The sequence below is a fragment of the Protopterus annectens genome, chromosome 7.part0 (assembly GCF_019279795.1).
Source record: "Protopterus annectens isolate FY-2018-M chromosome 7.part0, PAN1.0, whole genome shotgun sequence".
Lineage (NCBI taxonomy): Eukaryota > Metazoa > Chordata > Ceratodontiformes > Protopteridae > Protopterus > Protopterus annectens.
This window is the reverse complement of record NC_056739.1, coordinates 1,842,651,738-1,842,673,998: the sequence shown is the minus strand read 5'-3', so window position 1 is coordinate 1,842,673,998 and position 22,261 is coordinate 1,842,651,738.

The window sequence follows — 22,261 nt, the reverse complement described above, 5'->3', positions numbered from 1 at the left end:
TGTGAAATAGAACATTTGCACTTCTTGAAAATTCACAGTTTAGAACAGATGACACTGTGCATCACAGGTGTGCAAGAAATGCATATGTGTGCACAGGTCAATGTAACATCACTATGATTGTCACATGTAATTACATACTTCTCTACTATAATTTAGATACTGTCCTTTATATACATTGCATTACTGTGAGGGACATTTACTTGTTACACATTATGGGATGCCATAGACATTTGCTGTTGTAAACCAATAGATTACCAACGAACTTTCCTGTAACTTCATGTCGGGATGATAACACACTTGCATTGTCTCATACCTGCATTATGTGAATTGGCAAGACAAACATGCAAGTCATACATAGGACAGTGCACTGCTGAATGACATTGATGGAATATGTCAGATTAGGTTGAACAAATTTATAGCAGACATACATTAAATTACTGAATTAATTGACTCAGCATCATTCTGAAATCAAGATAACTTGTTGATAAAATTAATACAGACATAGAAATGTGCACCCAAATAATAATTACACATTTTTTATGTTACTCCTTGAGTGCAGCACTGCCAAGCTGAGTTGTGCTGCTGATGACAAAGTATTAGCACATGTGTAATCATATCTTGGAGTGTTGAACTTAGAATGGGAATTAGGAGTAGTATACAATGCTCTTTGTCAACTTTCACACAACGATCAATACCAGACAGGCTTCATAATAGAGAACAGGCACATTATATAGGATCAAGATAATGATGTATTAAGGAAAGGTGTAGCCAACATTTACAGCCACAGGAGTCAGACAAAGCATTTTGAAACATTTTCCCATCCATCTGGATTCAAACATTTAGAGCACTGCAAGAAAAACCTTTATATCTGAGTATTATCTAAGCACAGCAAGCAGGGAGTTATACCTCTGATAACTTCACATTTGACATCAGATTTCAGAAAATGTGAATGTATGTATTCATCTTCATTACCATGCTGACCACTGTAATCTGCACATCCAGCTCTTCAGCTTGTTGAAAAGTACATTTAATTTAATATAAATAGCTAAGCACAATGGTGTTAAGCACAGCACAGTAATGTAGCCAAAGGCAATAAAATCACAAGATACTAGCAAAAGTTGTGGACTTGGATTTAGCCTTATTTGCTTTTGTTGTCCAGCACCAGACATTGTGTAAATACACAAGTGGATGAATAATGATACAGAAGAGAAAAGTTCCATTGACGGGTGAGATGGAGGCAGGGACAAAGTAGCTTATGAGAGAAAATGGATAATGATGGATCAAGACAATATTAAGCCAACAGGTCGACATCAAATAATAAACAAAAACAGTCAACGACATTTAGATAATGGCTGGATTAGAACCCTTGAAAGTAGTCAAAAAATCTATCTATACATGTGAACATCACACCACAAAGAGATTACTACTTCACAATTTTTAAATAATACAGCTGAAGCACATGACAACTTACTGAAACAGTAGGGTTAAAAAGAGAGGAATAAAAGAGAAGCAGAGTGGAATACCAACAATGTGTTTTCTTTGACATGTGGGAACATCTATATGGTGTCTTACTTTTACTTATTAAAGCATCACTAGTCTGCCATGCTCTGTACAATAAAGTGCTTGCTATGGGGAGAAATGATAAATAGGAAAGTGATACAAACATGAAGACATAAGCCAGATAAGGTTGGCCTACTAACTTTGCTGTTGTTGCTGCAGCGTTTTGGCAAGCAATGTCTTTCTGCACTCTTCAAATGGTATGTTAATGAAATGAAGTATACAGAGAGAAATACAGATGCTTGAAGTTAAATATAGGAAAGTAATATGAAATGTCATAAATTAATAAATTGACTAACAGCTGGAATCATACCCATGACACTATGCAAAAATATCTGCTGACAAATAGGGTATTATCTCAGCAAGCCACACAGGAACTCCCTCTTCATTACATCCAACAGCCTAAGAACTGTTACATTAACTGTTTCACAGTATTGCCTTTAGTCTGCCTTTACTCTGTATTCCTACACCACAGTGGATAGATTATAGCATATTTGACTGAAAGTAAATAGACTACTGCAGATTAAATTGAAATCTTCAGGTTTTGTAAGTTAAACAGCATTCACCATTACTCAGTAGACGAGCTATGCCAAGCTCTGCGCAAATGCTGAAGACATAAAGTAAAGGTTTTGTTATGGGTCATTTCTGGCCACTTGTGTGTTGTATGTAAATCTATTTTTTGACCAAATTAAATGTATGAAAAAATGGTAGATAGGACAGTGGTGAGAACAGAGATGGCAAGCAGAGAGTAGGTCACAGGTGAAAGAATACCAGAATTTGCAGAAATATCATAATAAAGCAGCATGGCTATTCATGTCTTCACAACACAAATGCACAATTGTACATAAAATTTCATGACTTTTGAGTGTCACCACACCAATTATGGGTGACAAGGACAGACTAATGTTGTATGGCCAATTGGACAAAATCAAGTGTGTCGAGATGATGCATAGTTGAAATGGAGAGCTATGTATGGGGTACATTTATTTGGTGGGACATGTGCCCATTTTTTATTACTTTTTGGGAGAGATAGGAATGTTGAGAAAGGTGCTTAGGAATGAGAAGGTCAGGTAGGTAGGGTCAGTTAGGAAGCATGTACAAACATAAATCATACAAGACAGGCAGGGATGATGATGGGGACAAAAGGTTGGGACCACCATGACTGGGACAGGTAGGTAGAAGACATTGGAGGTGCACCTATGTCCAGCTTGAAAAAAGTGAAAATCAAGTCCTTACCTTCAGAAAGTTTATCACTGTCTCCTGCAGCTGCTTCATAGATCAGTGCTGGATGTGGCATCATCTTTGCAACCTGAAGCAAGAGCTTTTCATCCCTGTTGATGCATGCACTACAGACCTCTCCGTGGTATCCTCCGCCAGCCCTGTCAACTACTGCCAGGTGAAAAATATCATCACCTCCACTGGTATAGTTCCCAGGGGGTACTGCTGCACCATCAGCCAGGGCACACCTGTCTAATGCAGTTGTACCAGGTAATGCAAACACTGACAAGTAGTGAACCTGAAGAGCTGAGTGTCTGTGATGCCATCTGTGGAGGTATGGTTGACCAAGCTATAGTGGTTAGTCTACATTTATGTGTTTTTAGTCATTTATATTTCAACACAGAGAGCTATGGAAAAAAGCAGAATGTAAACAAATTGTAATCCCCAAAAAAGAGATAGATAGGGTGAAGTGGAGACAGAAAAAAAGTTATTTAGATACATGGCTTTTCACTTTACTGTATTTTTAATAAACTTTGTTAGGAACTACCTAAACACTTAAGATAATTTATTATTGTACACCTTTGCCACATCCATATATGATGTAAAGGTATCAATGTGTCATAAAATAAACAAATCTTACTGCTATGATATAACAAACAACAGCCATATTTCCCTATGATGTATAGCAGATAAGCATTCAAATGTAATAATTACAGTTTCCATAATTGAATTGTTCCTGACATATTGCTGTAAATATTTTATAAACACTTAGCCAATAATAAAAAGTAATTGCTGCTTCGAGAGATTGAACCCACACACAGTTAAGCTGGTGGTCTCATTACCTAATGCAAGAAGCAAGAGTTATTGGGAAGGCATGCATGCTTGAGACAGAGGTTGAGGTATACCTGCTCAAGATACTAGTGATGGAGTGAATAAAAAGAAATGTCTGGCTTGAATTTGGACCTGAGTCATACTTCCCGCATGATTCTCTGAGGCAAGTTAATCTCCCCTAATGCACCTCACAATTTGCAGCTATTTCCTCTACAACTGTACAGTAAAAATAGAAAATACTATATATGAAAGCATAATGAGTACTTGCATTGGCTTGCAGATCATTTAGGCCATATCATGGAAAGGTTATGGGTCAGTATATTAACACAATTGAGGAGTGTTTGCAGTCTTAACTTCAGTTTCCCATTGGCTTAGGAGGTCCCACTTGTGCTTCATAAGGTCACTACAGTGATGACAACATTGTTCTTCAGTGCATGGAATGCCAATTGCAATGGAGATAGTCTTGGCTAAGCTATTCCAAGCCTCAGCCTTTTATTGAGACCTGGTATAACTCCCCCCCCCTGCAGCAGCCTACAGCTGTAGTGCTTCACAAAGTGTACCACAAATATCCTGGACTCAACGGCCTACCTTTATGCTCCAAATTTAACACCATTCTCTCCTTCACCAGTCATGTCTGCAAAAGTCAAGCTTACAAAATCTGTCTGAATTGTCTTCCAATTCAAATGTGAGGGTAAATCGCTGTGCACAAACATGCACAACCTTGCCAACTGCATTTTCCCAGTAGAAAGTAGATAGATTCCTTGGCAAACACATTGGCAGTAAAGATGTGAAATATGGCATTGAGTTTTTCATTGAGTGAAACTCAACCTATTGACACTGAGTCTACTGTTCAACAATGGAATGCTTAATGACATGGCATTTAATCCTTGTACTTTGGAAGGAGTAAGAGGATCAGTTGCGACATATTGTGATGTTGGGGTTTATAAAACTTAAAATATTGTTGTATCAGCTGGGAATCAAACCCATGAGATATAGTATGCAAAAACTGAAAATTAGTTTATTAATTGACAGTGCCATGGTAGAACTTCCTTTTAAGAATGAATATTAGACATATACTTATTTCAGAATAAATGGGTATACTCTTCAGAGAGGCCCATATGTATGGGATTTTAATTAGTCCTAGAAATTAATTCCTATGTAAAAGTCATTATTTCCATTTGTAAATATACTTCAAATGGATGCAGTTTAATGAGCTGAGTAATATAGGTTGGGGTATGTTAAATGCATACTTCACAAGACATAACTGTCCTAAACACATAGGTGGGAAATGTGATGAGTCATGATGATTATAACAAAAGTATTGTGTCCATCATACATATGCAAGTGAATTTTAAATTAAATATCATCACTGGCATGTACAGGAAATTGGACACACATTAGCTTGAGGTTATATGTGAAACATTAATGATAAATGATAAATAGAAATGCTTATTTATGCAAGTATTATTGATAAATTGCTTGCAAGAACCATATTTAACCTAATTATTTTTCTTTACTGTTACAGTCCTATTCAAAATGTTGTGAGTAATGGGATTTTTCCACCCTTTGTAAAAGCATTTTGTAACTATTTGTTAACCCTTAAAGATCTCTGTTGTTTATATAACCTCACTGCACTTATACCTTGTGCGATACAGATGATTATGTGACAGATGAAAATTTTCCACTCAGTACTGTCCAGATTGCTGAGGAAAGTTCACCATTGTCGGTTGTGATTGTGCTACATAAGGGAGCCAAAATAAATATTTTACTTTTTTCCTTAGGTATGGAACTGTATGCACTGCCAAGTGGAGAGCAAATGCAGTTTAAAATAATTAAAAAATACATTACACATATATACTTTAGAATAAGCCCAATGTGGTCTTGACACATGATTCATTCAATGCCTCCTGCAACTTATTTCACTCAATTCACTTCATTTTTACCTTGTGCCATGGAACTGGACATCTTTTAGGTACAGTCTTTGCAGTAACTGATATACATGGTAAAGAGGGCCACACACCAATGCAAGGCATATTTGCTTTACATATGGCAGCCTAAACTTACATTTTTCAGTTTTCCCTTAGATCATGTACCATGTTTGCACTCCACTGAGCAGACAGCAAATAGAAAAGGCATTAAAAGCAAATATATGATAGAGAAAATAGCTGGCAGTAATTTAAATGATATCAATTGATAACTGTAGCAGTGATCAGAGCAAGAAGTGCATTCAAGTGTCACTCATCCTTCACGCATCTCATTGCAATTTCATAAATGTACTTTGTTGAACACATTACTGTACGTGTAGTTAATGACAAATAATGTGAAAGTGGACCTTCAACAGCTCACATGTTGTTAGTAATACTGACAATATTTGATTTTAGACAACACAATGATATCACAAACTGTGATTAAATATGTATTCAGACCAGCCTCTGTAAAATTATCATTTAAGTGGATTCAAACCATGCATCAGCTGTCCTTTTTCTATAAGCTCACTACACTTACACCTTGTACCACATAGAACGTTACCTGACAAGTATATTTTCTTCACTGAGTGCTATCCAGAGTGCTGACAGCCACAAAATGCCACTAGCCTCGTTTGTACAGCATAAGGCAGCATAAACTAAATGTTTCACTTTCCTTCGGTAGGGAATGGTGTTTGTGCACTGCCAAGCAGAGAACAAATGCAAAATTAAAATAAAAAAAGGCATTGTGAATAATTGTAATGTGATCTCTAAACAGGATTCAATGCATCAGATGCCTTATTTCGCACAATTCACTTCAGTTACCATGCCAAAAAGAAAGTTACATGAAAGTTGTACTTTTTTCACTGAATACTATCCAAAGTGCTAACTGCCACACATTGCTCCCAGGCTGTTTTAAGCTACATAAGGCAGCCTAAACTACATTTTTCACTTTTTCCCTTAAGCCATGAAAGTTCATTTTGTTCTGCAAGTGGCATGCAAAAGCAGAAGGTAATGTTTATCAGAAGCATTCACACATTTTTTTTTGGAATAACAACTTGAAGAAACAAGAAATGAATCTAGCAATGAGAAGCACTACTAGTGATTTACACTGTTACATTCTGCCTTCTTACATCTCCTTGTCACATCAGTACTATCATGTATGTCTCAAAATATCAGAACTTTACCTAATGCCATGGAAATAGAGAAGGTCTCAGGGAACAACAGAAATGCTTTAATCGTTAATAGAGCACAAACAATTAACATTGACATAATTTCTAATAATGTATCTGCCTGTCACTTTTAATCTTTACTGCACTTACTTGAGTTTACCACATCAACACATTCATATGCCAAAATGATGTAATGATTTAGGATGACCTACCTCAGTAAAATGATCTGTGGACAGGTTTTGTACCATGCAGCACCTGTACTGTTGTGCTAAGCTCAATACATTTACACATTATGCCACAGAGACAGAAGTGTTGCAACTTGAATTTATTCACTTAATACTAGCCGGACCGCTGAGGAAAGCACAACAATGTCAGTCTTAATTGTACTGTTGATGGTAGTCACAATAAAATATGCCAGTTCTTACCTCGGGCAGTGAACTGCTTTTCACTTTTAACTATCTGTTGCCAGTCAATCAAGTACAATGCCAAATGACATGGAAACAATTGAGAAAAAATGGAATCAAATATTTTAAATGTACATTTGAGATGTTTAATCGGCTTTGTTATCTTGCAACAGGAACCTGCACAGGTTTGAACCCTCAAACAAGGGTAGTAAGAAAACAAACATTGAAAAATATTTTCCATATTTTCCACAGACAAAGACATATATCTGCAAGTAGAAAATCTATTTAGATATACTAATAATGTTACACTGTATCAAGTCACAGTGAATGTGTAACTGAACCAAGTCACAAAAGTTGCTATTTCTCAATTGTCAGTAAATTTCTGGATTAGAGTGATATTGCCAACAGTTAGGATACCCATGTACTGACACAGTATTATGCAATGACTGCAAACATTGCAGGTGTATTCCTCTTTTTCTTTATGGTTCCTCATTCCCTTATCTATGCCTTTTTCATAACAATTCTACCTCTGTTTTACTACATATGTTATTTGTATCAATGCTTATAGTCATCCCTTGAATATGAACAACATGTCTTGTTAAGGGGAAAAACTGTGGTCATTAAAGCCAGCATTTGAATGTTAGGAATGTTGCTGTCCAAAACCAATCATTGTACTTTCAGACTTTTTGTTAAGTCTCTTCTCCCTGACATATCTTAAGTTAGTATACATCAAAGAAGGGACACTGTAAGATCCTGATTGTTTCTGAAATCAGAGTAATCATAGATACCTTCAAGCAATTAGCAGGTAACACTACTCAGTGCTTGCCCTTGCAATGCTAGGGCATGTACGTGTAATTGCGTAGCTCCTTATACCATGCTTACATTCCCTACAGTTGGTGCAGATTTTGGTATTCAGGAATGCTAATGATTTCACACCTCATTTGCATACTCACAGTGCTCACAGGGCTGGCTCTGCACTATATAAACATAATTGTGTAGTTAATGCCTTTGTATCATACTGAGTAGACTGTTTGGCTGCAGATATTTCAATGCTGCTAAATAAACACAACTTTTGGATACTTATCTATTTTTTACACTGCTGTATTGCCAAGGTATGTTGCTATGTCTTACATATTGGTTTCAGTGAAACATTAAAAAGTGAATTGCACTGGCCATTCAAAAGCACTTTTTATCTTAATGTTTTTTCTTTATCCCTTTCTTTTGGCATAGACATGTATGTTACAGAATGCTACATGACCTGTATTTTAGGTTGTATTTAATTGTTGTTTGCACAGTTATTACAGATGAGTGTATTATAACTTTGTAGTAAGGTCTGGCATTTGTACCTGTGTTAACAGAAAGAAAATACTTTATATTTGTGTTTTTTACCTGACTGCCCTCCACAGCAGTGAAGATAGCAATTATAATAACTGTCTTACATTTCTTATGGTATATTGTGATTTTTTATTGTTAATTCTGTGATGTATCACACAGTTAAACCTGTGTTGTTTGCATTGTAAAAAAAAATGTTATAGATTGTTGTTGATATTTTAATTTGAATATTTTTGGGGGCTGCCCTAACTTGTGTGTAGTCATAAGAGAATATCGACTTTTAAATTGCTGTGTGCATGATGGATGCATGCATTCACACATAACTGAGTTCACAGTCATCCTACCTGTGTCCTATATACTTAATTATGTGTCTGTTTCCTGTTTCATCTCATATAGGGATGTGGCACCCAAGAAGAAATCTGTATCCTGCAAGACACCACTCACTGCTGCAGATAATGAGGTCATTATCTGGGATTTACATTGCCATGAAGCTTTTCTGTTAGGGAGAGGCAGAGGTGACCAATATGCCTAAGACAGAATTTGGCAACAAGTGGTCAATGACATCAATGCTCTCAATGCCTTCTAGGCAGCCTGATATTGTAGACCTCATTACTGAACTTAAGTTGTTTACCAGAAAGCTGAATTTAAATTGTATTTTGGCATCCAGGAATGACAGTACATTTAATCATTGCCTAAGGAGAACTAGCACATTCAATCCTCCACTCTTACCCAGTACACACTTATTGGAGCAATTGTGTGAAGGAAGTGTGAGAAAATCCTGCAATAAGAATAGAAAATCTAAGTTTTACAATCTTACTAATGAGGAGAGAGAGTTGTTGCAGGTGCTGGCCAGTGACAAGAACCTATGCATTATGAAACCAGATAAGGGTGGATGAGTGGTTATAATGGAGAAAATCACCTCCCCTGGAACCACGGCAAAAACACTGTAACTCGACAAGAACAAAAAGCAAGATCGCAGGACTCAGCTCCTTGGAAAACAGTTTATTCAAACCACAGATGTGAAACCATAGAGTAAAAACACCATAAACGCCTTTCCAAACACAGTTGAGCACACAGCGTTTTCGTCAAATTCAGTTGACTTCATCAGATGACCAGTACCATTTCTAAATTTCCTTTATATCATACCATCAATTACCTAATTAATTAGATAAATAAAGTAATCAATTAATTAAATCATGCATTCATATTTGCGTTGTGAACCTTGTTCTTAAAAACTATTGAAAGATGTTTATCATACACTTAAAATAATAAAAACAATAAAAACATATGTTTTGAAGATTTTAAAACACCATTCTTAGTACTTAGTACATATTATTTCATCCTATGGACTATTTACTAATGTCCATACCATAGACACCTTCCTATTGCAAAATACTGCCATACTTAAAGATAAATAAACTTGTATAGAAACCCTTTTAGGAAAATATATAAATATATAAATACTTAAAACTTTGTTACAGAAAGATGAATTGATATGCCCATATAGAAAGCAAAAGAAACTGCTTCAGGAAGATAGGAGACCACTACCTAGTTGAGACATCTAGTGGTGTATACCAATATTACACCTTAACTCATAGTTTAGCTGCTCTTAACTTTAATAGTGGCAGTATGGATATTTTATCATTTAATCCAGGGAATTTATCTGAATTCAAAGACAACTGCCACCACAGCTCTCTATATTCAACTCTATCTTCCCAGGGACCCCCCCTAACATCTTTGTTGACCTGTTCGATTATTAGGAATTTGTATTTATATTCCATGCAGGTCTTGCTGTGTTTATAAAGTGCATTGCTTTCTTTCCTGGTCGAAATGTCGTACATATGCTCATATATCCTCCTCTGGAGGGCTCTCTCTGTCTTTCCTATGTAAAAGCAGTTACAAGCTTCACACACTGCTAGGTATATTATGCCCATAGATTCACAATTGAAATAGCCTGGGCTGTGCATCCATTTATTTCTACTCTCCAGAAAAAGTCCCTCCTTATTCAAAATGTAGCAACATTGTCTACAGCGACCACACTTATATGTACCTTTTTTGTTATTCCTGTTTTTCTTGTTTTGACTTTTGGTCTCCAGGATATTTCCAATACTTCTAGAATTCTTATATACAACTTTCTTAGGAATATTACCAATACCCTCTATGTCCGTTAAGGCAGAAAATCTATTCCGTTCTCTAAAGAATACTTTCCTAATTTCATTATTGAGTCCATTGTATTCTAATACCAAGGCCTTAGTGAGGTCATTTCCACTAGTGCCTTTCACATAGTTTGAATCATTACCCCCTTCTCTTACTATTGTTATTTCGTTGGTCCCTTTACTACAATATATGGGGGCAAATCTACCTTTTCGTCCCATCTCAACTTCTTTTCTAATTCCTTTAATGAAAGCCTCAGGGTAACCTCTTTCTAGAAACATATACTCAATTAAGTCGCATTCTTTTTTAAAATCAGACTCAAGGCTAGTCATTCTGCTCCCTCGAACAAACTGCCCTTTCACTATGTTTTTCTTGCAATGCTTTGGATGGGCACTTTGAAAATGTAAATAGGAATTGCAAAAAGTATCCTTTCTATGTATTTTAGTTTCAAAACTATTACCCTCTTTGTACAATTCCAAATCCAAATACACCATTTTATTTTCAGATATCTTATGGGTAAATTTCAGAAAGCAGGTGGTGTTATTGATATATTTTATGAATTCATCTAACTTATCTGATCCTGCTGTCCAAAAGATTATTATATCATCCAGGAATCTTTTGTAGAGAATCCAGGATGAACTATATTCAGAATCAATAATGTACTGTTCCTCCCATTTTGCCATAACAAGGTTAGCATAGGAGGGGGCACAAGCTGCCCCCATTGCAACACCCTTGATTTGTTGAAAAAATTCCCCTTTGAAAAAAATATAATTATACTTCAAGATTAGATCAGTGAGCCATAGGCTAGCTATCTTGTCATTATGTGTCATTTTGTCATATTCAAATACTATCTCCTCTAGCATTTCTTTACCTTCCAAATAAGGGATAGAGGAGAACAGATCCACCACATCAATTGTGATGAAAATAATATTATCTTGCCATTGGCATTCATTGAAACATTTCAACAGGTCCCAAGAATCCTTTAAAATACTTATTTTATTCATCCATATTGGTTTTAGTTTGGAATCAACATATTTTGCCAATGTTTGGGTCTTGGATCCTTCCGCTGATACTATAGGACGAAGCGGTGGGTCCTCTTTGTTTTTATGAATTTTTGGGATTCCAAAAATAGTGGGGATTCTAGGCTTGTCTACTTTCAAGAATTTGTAACTTTTGTGATCTATGAGCTCCTCTTGTAGCATATTATAAAGATCCAAATCTATCTTGTTGTAAGAAATATTAATCTCATTTATGGATGCAGTGACATATCTATCTTCGTCCCATAGTAATGAATACATCTTGCTATCATACATTATATTGTCCATTATAATGATGCCTCCGCCTTTATCTGGCTTCATAACTCTTATGTCAGGGTTATGCTTCATATCATATAGCAACTCTTTCTCTTTGTTAGTAATATTCTCTTCATTATTACACCTAATGCTGTCTTTCCTAATTGCCCCCTCCAAAACCCTTTCCAGGTTTTTAAGCTGTGGATGGAGGGGGGGGGGGTTGTAGGTACTTTTTCATTTGAGGCCATCACTAGGTTCATTATGTGACTTAGGAAGGAGAATGTTCAGGTTCACTTTTCTCAAAAACAATTTTATGTCTAAAATGCTTTTAGCAATATCACCTTTACAGGAAGGAATAAACTTCAAGCCTTTAGAAAGTAAGGTAAAATGCTCTTTCTCTATTATAACTTTACTAAAGTTGTATATAGAAAAATTACCATATGTACAACATGTTCCATCGACCACTATTTCGTCACCATTGATCCCTATATCAGGAGCAGGTTGGGTTGGGAGGGTGTCTAGTATCTCCCCCTCCCCCTTCTCCCTCCATTCCTCTGAAAATTTGTATACTGTGGTCCCTGTCTATTCAATAGCCTTTCGGACCTCCTTAATGGTGGGAATGCTGAATCATAATCTCTGTCATACTCGGAATAGTTCCCATCCCTGTTGTCAGGTAATTCCAAGTTCGGGTCTATATCAGCACTAGCCGTCCTTTCCTGATAAGGTTTATAATAACTGTTTTGATAATTAGAACCTCGGGGTTTGGGGTAACATGTCAAGTTTTCATATTCTTTCATGTCCCTCTTCAGTTTTTTTATTTTTCTATTTATAATATCATTACATTTCTGGTCAATATCAATTCTTATATCATAATATTTTCTTTTTTCTTCCTGTATTCCAAAAAAGAAATCATTGTGTATGTACTGGTCTAATATTTCTATATCTTTGTGTAGAGCCTCTTGAACGCTACCATTTTCCTTAATAATTAATTTTAACACTTCTAAACCACATTTGTTGAAAACATCGCACAATTCCTTATAGTACTCAGTACCATGAGAAACATTATTTGGAAATTTAAATACACGTAAGCCCTTAGGCACAACATTCCTGGAAATACATTCACTCAAATATTCATTTTCTATTTCCAGTGATCTAAATTTGAACATTAAATTATTTAAATGTTCCAATTTGTTTTTATATGTGCCATCTTTAAAGTTCCGTTGTTCATTTAGTATGTCCTGGGAGCTAAAATGGAAATTAGCTTTAGGTTTGGACCTCAACCAGTCCTTGGTATTTACTGAATTAAAAATACCAGAATGAACAGTACCTTGTGGAGGCGTATTGCCTCTATTGCTGCTTCTTTCCTGATTGATGTCCGTTTCACCCTGGTTGTTGCTCCGTAATATGTTAGGTGTATTTCCTGGTTGGAATGTTTCCCCGGGGTCGCCGACGCCACCTACATCGCCTATAAGCTCCCCTTGGTATCGGTAGTTGTTCCTTGTATTATCGCCATCATTACAGACATTCCCAGGGCATCGAGGTCTGTTAGAAGCTCCCATAATAGACATACTAAGTGGTGTAAGGATGTTTATTAGTTCCGTAAGCTGCCCGATAAGCTTACGGGCCTGCCGTATATCATCTGGGTTCCTTGTTTCCTTTGGAGGCGTGTCCTCCATCTCGCTGCTACAAATAAATCACCTCCCCTGGAACCACGGCAAAAACCACTGTAACTCGACAAGAACAAAAAGCAAGATCGCAGGCCTCAGCTCCTCGGAAAACAGTTTATTCAAACCACAGATGTGAAACCATAGAGTAAAAACACCATAAACGCCTTTCCAAACACAGTTGAGCACACAGCGTTTTCGTCAAATTCAGTTGACTTCATCAGATGACCAGTACCATTTCTAAATTTCCTTTATATCATACCATCAATTACCTAATTAATTAGATAAATAAAGTAATCAATTAATTAAATCATGCATTCATATTTGCGTTGTGAACCTTGTTCTTAAAAACTATTGAAAGATGTTTATCATACACTTAAAATAATAAAAACAATAAAAACATATGTTTTGAAGATTTTAAAACACCATTCTTAGTACTTAGTACATATTATTTCATCCTATGGACTATTTACTAATGTCCATACCATAGACACCTTCCTATTGCAAAATACTGCCATACTTAAAGATAAATAAACTTGTATAGAAACCCTTTTAGGAAAATATATAAATATATAAATACTTAAAACTTTGTTACAGAAAGATGAATTAATATGCCCATATAGAAAGCAAAAGAAACTGCTTCAGGAAGATAGGAGACCACTACCTAGTTGGGACATCTAGTGGTGTATACCAATATTACACCTTAACTCATAGTTTAGCTGCTCTTAACTTTAATAGTGGCAGTATGGATATTTTATCATTTAATCCAGGGAATTTATCTGAATTCAAAGACAACTGCCACCACAGCTCTCTATATTCAACTCTATCTTCCCAGGGACCCCCCCTAACATCTTTGTTGACCTGTTCGATTATTAGGAATTTGTATTTATATTCCATGCAGGTCTTGCTGTGTTTATAAAGTGCATTGCTTTCTTTCCTGGTCGAAATGTCATACATATGCTCATATATCCTCCTCTGGAGGGCTCTCTCTGTCTTTCCTATGTAAAAGCAGTTACAAGCTTCACACACTGCTAGGTATATTATGCCCATAGATTCACAATTGAAATAGCCTGGGCTGTGTATCCATTTATTTCTACTCTCCAGAAAAAGTCCCTCCTTATTCAAAATGTAGCAACATTGTCTACAGCGACCACACTTATATGTACCTTTTTTGTTATTCCTGTTTTTCTTGTTTTGACTTTTGGTCTCCAGGATATTTCCAATACTTCTAGAATTCTTATATACAACTTTCTTAGGAATATTACCAATACCCTCTATGTCCGTTAAGGCAGAAAATCTATTCCATTCTCTAAAGAATACTTTCCTAATTTCATTATTGAGTCCATTGTATTCTAATACCAAGGCCTTAGTGAGGTCATTTCCACTAGTGCCTTTCACATAGTTTGAATCATTACCCCCTTCTCTTACTATTGTTATTTCGTTGGTCCCTTTACTACAATATATGGGGGCAAATCTACCTTTTCGTCCCATCTCAACTTCTTTTCTAATTCCTTTAATGAAAGCCTCAGGGTAACCTCTTTCTAGAAACATATACTCAATTAAGTCGCATTCTTTTTAGGAATGTTGTGCCTAAGGGCTTACGTGTATTTAAATTTCCAAATAATGTTTCTCATGGTACTGAGTACTATAAGGAATTGTGCGATGTTTTCAACAAATGTGGTTTAGAAGTGTTAAAATTAATTATTAAGGAAAATGGTAGAGTTCAAGAGGCTCTACACAAAGATATAGAAATATTAGACCAGTACATACACAATGATTTATTTTTTGGAATACAGGAAGAAAAAAGAAAATATTATGATATAAGAATTGATATTGACCAGAAATGTAATGATATTATAAATAGAAAAATAAAAAAACTGAAGAGGGACATGAAAGAATATGAAAACTTGACATGTTACCCCAAACCCCGAGGTTCTAATTATCAAAACAGTTACTATAAACCTTATCAGGAAAGGACGGCTAGTGCTGATATAGACCCGAACTTGGAATTACCTGACAACAGGGATGGGAACTATTCCGAGTATGACAGAGATTATGATTCAGCATTCCCACCATTAAGGAGGTCCGAAAGGCTATTGAATAGACAGGGACCACAGTATACAAATTTTCAGAGGAATGGAGGGAGAAGGGGGAGGGGGAGATACTAGACACCCTCCCAACCCAACCTGCTCCTGATATAGGGATCAATGGTGACGAAATAGTGGTCGATGGAACATGTTGTACATATGGTAATTTTTCTATATACAACTTTAGTAAAGTTATAATAGAGAAAGAAAATTTTACCTTACTTTCTAAAGGCTTGAAGTTTATTCCTTCCTGTAAAGGTGATATTGCTAAAAGCATTTTAGACATAAAATTGTTTTTGAGAAAAGTGAACCTGAACATTCTCCTTCCTAAGTCACATAATGAACCTAGTGATGGCCTCAAAAGAAAAAGTACCTACAACCCCCCCCTCCATCCACAGCTTAAAAACCTGGAAAGGGTTTTGGAGGGGGCAATTAGGAAAGACAGCATTAGGTGTAATAATGAAGAGAATATTACTAACAAAGAGAAAGAGTTGCTATATGATATGAAGCATAACCCTGACATAAGAGTTATGAAGCCAGATAAAGGCGGAGGCATCATTATAATGGACAATATAATGTATGATAGCAAGATGTATTCATTACTATGGGACGAAGATAGATATGTCACTGCATCCATAAATGAGATTAATATTTCTTACAACAAGATAGATTTGGATCTTTATAATATGCTACAAGAGGAGCTCATAGATCACAAAGTTACAAATTCTTGAAAGTAGACAAGCCTAGAATCCCCACTATTTTTGGAATCCCAAAAATTCATAAAAACAAAGAGGACCCACCGCTTAGTCCTATAGTATCAGCGGAAGGATCCAAGACCCAAACATTGGCAAAATATGTTGATTCCAAACTAAAACCAATATGGATGAATAAAATAAGTATTTTAAAGGATTCTTGGGACCTGTTGAAATGTTTCAATGAATGCCAATGGCAAGATAATATTATTTTCATCACAATTGATGTGGTGGATCTGTTCTCCTCTATCCCTTATTTGGAAGGTAAAGAAATGCTAGAGGAGATAGTATTTGAATATGACAAAATGACACATAATGACAAGATAGCTAGCCTATGGCTCACTGATCTAATCTTGAAGTATAATTATATTTTTTCAAAGGGAATTTTTCAACAAATCAAGGGTGTTGCAATGGGGCAGCTTGTGCCCCTCCTATGCTAACCTTGTTATGGCAAAATGGGAGGAACAGTACATTATTGATTCTGAATATAGTTCATCCTGGATTCTCTACAAAAGATTCCTGGATGATATAATAATCTTTTGGACAGCAGGATCAGATAAGTTAGATGAATTCATAAAATATATCAATAACACCACCTGCTTTCTGAAATTTACCCATAAGATATCTGAAAATAAAATGGTGTATTTGGATTTGGAATTGTACAAAGAGGGTAATAGTTTTGAAACTAAAATACATAGAAAGGATACTTTTTGCAATTCCTATTTACATTTTCAAAGTGCCCATCCAAAGCATTGCAAGAAAAACATAGTGAAAGGGCAGTTTGTTCGAGGGAGCAGAATGACTAGCCTTGAGTCTGATTTTAAAAAAGAATGCGACTTAATTGAGTATATGTTTCTAGAAAGAGGTTACCCTGAGGCTTTCATTAAAGGAATTAGAAAAGAAGTTGAGATGGGACGAAAAGGTAGATTTGCCCCCATATATTGTAGTAAAGGGACCAACGAAATAACAATAGTAAGAGAAGGGGGTAATGATTCAAACTATGTGAAAGGCACTAGTGGAAATGACCTCACTAAGGCCTTGGTATTAGAATACAATGGACTCAATAATGAAATTAGGAAAGTATTCTTTAGAGAACGGAATAGATTTTCTGCCTTAACGGACATAGAGGGTATTGGTAATATTCCTAAGAAAGTTGTATATAAGAATTCTAGAAGTATTGGAAATATCCTGGAGACCAAAAGTCAAAACAAGAAAAACAGGAATAACAAAAAAGGTACATATAAGTGTGGTCGCTGTAGACAATGTTGCTACATTTTGAATAAGGAGGACTTTTTCTGGAGAGTAGAAATAAATGGATGCACAGCCCAGGCTATTTCAATTGTGAATCTATGGGCATAATATACCTAGCAGTGTGTGAAGCTTGTAACTGCTTTTACATAGGAAAGACAGAGAGAGCCCTCCAGAGGAGGATATATGAGCATATGTATGACATTTCGACCAGGAAAGAAAGCAATGCACTTTATAAACACAGCAAGACCTGCATGGAATATAAATACAAATTCCTAATAATCGAACAGGTCAACAAAGATGTTAGGGGGGGTCCCTGGGAAGATAGAGTTGAATATAGAGAGCTGTGGTGGCAGTTGTCTTTGAATTCAGATAAATTCCCTGGATTAAATGATAAAATATCCATACTGCCACTATTAAAGTTAAGAGCAGCTAAACTATGAGTTAAGGTGTAATATTTGTATACACCACTAGATGTCCCAACTAGGTAGTGGTCTCCTATCTTCCTGAAGCAGTTTCTTTTGCTTTCTATATGGGCATATCAATTCATCTTTCTGTAACAAAGTTTTAAGTATTTATATATTTATATATTTTCCTAAAAGGGTTTCTATACAAGTTTATTTATCTTTAAGTATGGCAGTATTTTGCAATAGGAAGGTGTCTATGGTATGGACATTAGTAAATAGTCCATAGGATGAAATAATATGTACTAAGTACTAAGAATGGTGTTTTAAAATCTTCAAAACATATGTTTTATTGTTTTTATTATTTTAAGTGTATGATAAACATCTTTCAATAGTTTTTAAGAACAAGGTTCACAACGCAAATATGAATGCATGATTTAATTAATTGATTACTTTATTTATCTAATTAATTAGGTAATTGATGGTATGATATAAAGGAAATTTAGAAATGGTACTGGTCATCTGATGAAGTCAACTGAATTTGACGAAAACGCTGTGTGCTCAACTGTGTTTGGAAAGGCGTTTATGGTGTTTTTACTCTATGGTTTCACATCTGTGGTTTGAATAAACTGTTTTCCGAGGAGCTGAGTCCTGCGATCTTGCTTTTTGTTCTTGTCGAGTTATAATGGAGAAACATCTTCATTCCTCCAAGATGTTGGACTATCTGCATAATGGAATTTTTTTTATTTAAGTGTCATAATGAAATCAACATTGCATACCATGCCATATGTTTACTACTGGAGGATATCTTTGTGACTTATGACCTGACGTTGACACTGAGGGAGTTCCTAGGGAATAACAAACCAAGAATCCCAGGGATCTTTGGTATCCCAAAGATCCATAAATCAGTCACTGACTCTCCCCTAAGACCCATTGTGGCACTCACCGGGTCCAAAACTAAACCTTTGCCAAATTTGTTGACTGCAAACACAAATCATTTCCTGAGGACAAACAGCATTTACTTAAAGACTCCTGGCATTTTCTGGATACCATTTCTGGAATTACATTTTTAAAGAGGTTTTGTTTGTCGCTATTGACATTAAAGATTTTTTTTCTGTAATGCCTCATGAGGAGGGGTTGGATTGGTTCCATTAAGCAATAGTTTGCGATGCCAGCTTTAGTACGACAGAAACTAGACTGATACTATAATTTATGGAGTTAGTGCTGACAAATAATTACATTTACTATGAGGGTGAATATTACAAACAACATAGAGGTGTGTCTATGGAGGCAGCTTCAGCCCCCATTTTTTGCTAACATGGTCCTATGGTTTTGGGAAACCTCCATGGATCTGAATTCACCCTTTACTTCCAAGTTGGAAATCTATTTGAGGTACCTAGATGACATTTTTATTTTGAGGAAGGTGACTTGGAAGAGATAAAACCATCCATGGATTACTTAAATCACTCAACTGATTTCTTAAAATTCACCCATCAGTATGACAAACAGACCATAGACTTTCTTGGCATGTTATATAAGAACTCTGAGGACCACAGGTATGAATCTAACATATGTAGAAATAACACCTTTTCAAATCCATATTTGCATTTTGACAGTCAACACCCCGTCTGGCAAAAAAAGAACTTAGTGAGGGGACAGTTAATTAGACTCAGCAGACTGGTTTCTGATGACACACAATTTCAAATAGAGGTCAACATTTTGTGTGATATGTTCAGAAACAGAGGTTACCCCCAGAATATGTTAGATGACATTAGTCGATTTGTTATGGAACATCGGAAGTCCTGCTATGGTCCCATTATTAGACAGTCTAAACATATGATGAGCACAAAGAATACCTATGAGCAAAATGTCAGTTTGAGTCCTGGTAACCTCTCACAGGCACTGGTTTTACCATAGAGTAGAGACATTTACTCTTTAAAGAATGCTGTTAGTGGTCATTAGTGTACTGTCTTTGGAAGTCTTGGGTTAACCAACAGGCTGGGGGAGCAGTCCAGATTTGTTTTTAAAAATAACAAAAACATCAAAACATTATTTGAATTTACTGGAAGCTGCAAAGCTAAATTTTGTAAAAACTGGTGGATGAAACTGTGTGGGAACATACAAGCAATGTGGAATCATTCTAGAAGGTAGTAGTTTCCCAGTACATAGTTTTCCAAGACTGATTACAGTCAAAGGCAGATTTGATTGTAACACAAAAAGGGTAGTGAATATTGCTTTCTGTTCATCTTGCCCTGCATTTTATGTTGGGAAGACTGTTGGACCTTTAAAGACAATAATTTACCAGCATGTATATGCAATCAGAAAGGCACATCAGTTCAATGCCCTTTATTAACATTTGTTACAATGTGATGACTTTAAAAAGTTTTCTTTCATTATTTTAGAAAAAGTAGAACACTTTGAAAGAAGTAGTGACTGGAAAACAGTTGTTAAAAAGAGAGAGCTCCACTGGCAAATTTTATTGAATGCCATCCCCCAGGTATTAATGACTTAATATCTATTAAGTCTATTTTGAAAATCTAATTTAATTGCCTGTCTTAATGTGGCAAGGTCAAGGAAATTTGTAATTTTCAATACTTTTATATGTATATTTTATGACACAATTTTTTATGAAATCCTCCAACTTTTTTCATTTCATTCTTATGAAAGCTTTTAAATATATATATTTTTATACATTAATTATTTGAAGAAACATTTATTGACATATATTTATTTTATGCAAGACATAGATTCATATGTTCATAGGTAGGGACTAGCCTATTGGCCCTAGGGCCTATATAAGCCTAGTCAAATGGTACCCTGGCTTTTGCCACCCAAGAAAATTATTTTCCTGTACACCTGTCAAGCAGAGCCACAGAAGTGATCCCCGGGGTGAATTTCCTATCTCCCATCCAATCATCAAGATTTTTCTTGAAGAGTGCTAATGAGGAGCTTTGTTTGATATAAATAGGCAATTTGTTCCAGAGTATGGGAGGTCTCTGGGACAGGAATCTATCCCTCCAGCATGTTCTGTTTATTGTGCTGACAAGGTTTAGGTCCCTTGAGGGTGTAGCTCGGAGGGATTGGGATTTCTTTAAGGGGAGCAAGTCCAACAGCTCTGGGTTTGACATAGCTTTGTATGCTAGGCAGAGATCGCCTCTGAATAGGTGATATGCAACAGAGCAAAGCTGGAGTTTTTGAGACGGTCTGCTCAATGCATCTGTTTGCGGCCGGTAATCCTCTTTGTGAGGTATTTCTGCAGTCTTTCCAGTTGTTGTAGATGTCTTGTAAGATACATACCAAAAGAGACATTGTACTCTATAATGGGTCTAATGAGTGATGAGTAAAGGGGAACAATGACCTTTTTTTCATGGATGAGAAACCTTTTGTGATGAGGTGTGCCATGTAGAAGGATTTCCTGACTACTGTGGTGATGTGATTATCCTAGTATAGACTACTGTCCATCTGTGTCCCAAGGTCTCTTATCACACTTTTGGTGTTAAGTAGACTACCGCCTATGTGGTAGTTCATGGGTACAGAGTTTTTACAAAAAGGGATGACAATGCACCTTTTGGCATTGAGCATGAGGCCATGGCTTTGACACAAGGCATCTGTATCAGTGAGGCCCTTTTGTAGAATGTCCACATTGTTAGGAGTTCTGATTAGAGCTCCTAGTTTGCAGTCATCTGTGAACTTTGTTAGCCAAAGACTTTCTGTGTTAGCCTGTACTTCAGAGAAGTAGATACCAAACAGGAGAGGACCCAGGACTGAACCCTGTGATACTCCACTTGTCACAGGTCTGAAGTTGGATTTAGAGTCTGCTACTTTCACAGTGTGGGTTCTGTCAGTAAGCCAGTTGGCAACCCATCTTGTGACATAGGAATTTATACATAGTTTAGTGAGTTTATCTATAATTACAGAGTGGGGGATGGTGTCGAAAGCCTTGGTGAGATCTAGATAGGCTGCGTGAATCACCTTACCCTCATCTACGGCTTTGGTGACCGCTTCAAAGAAGTCTATCAGGTTTAGGAGACATGATCTGCCTTTTACAAACCTGAACTGGCTAGGGTCCAGAGTTTGGAGATTACCAGTGTCATTGTTTATAAGTTCCATGATGATACATTCCATAGCTTTGCAGACCAGGCTTGTCAGGCTAATGGGGTGGTAGTTCCTGGGGTCCGTGGT